Source organism: Olea europaea, unplaced genomic scaffold (assembly GCF_002742605.1).
Source record: "Olea europaea var. sylvestris unplaced genomic scaffold, O_europaea_v1 scaffold920, whole genome shotgun sequence".
NCBI classification, from domain to species: domain Eukaryota; kingdom Viridiplantae; phylum Streptophyta; class Magnoliopsida; order Lamiales; family Oleaceae; genus Olea; species Olea europaea.
This window is the reverse complement of record NW_019267682.1, coordinates 205610-206001: the sequence shown is the minus strand read 5'-3', so window position 1 is coordinate 206001 and position 392 is coordinate 205610.

Sequence of the window (392 nt, the reverse complement as noted above, 5' to 3'; positions counted from 1 at the left end):
AATTCCGACCGTCTGGTGTTTAGACCTCATAAATCATAAATGTTAGGTTTCTTGTTAGAACTTGATATAAATTATGCCCTTATTAGGGGGATTAAGGGCAGATTTTTAGTAGATTTTTATAGAAATTAGTGAAATGTGTAGTTGAAAAGTTGTGCGATTGTGCAACCTAATTAAAATTAATTGTTGACTTTGACTTAAATTAACATTAAAATTTTAATCAGTACCAAACAAGAGCTATAACTTTTGAGATTTGACAGAATTAAAGAAAAGAGACAATCTTCATAAAATTTTGTGTTTGGCTTGATATGAACTCTCGACTCAAAAGTACCAAAAAAAAAAATTTGTTCGAGAGAAAGATACTCTAACAAATACGTTTAAGAAGAGAGACATTC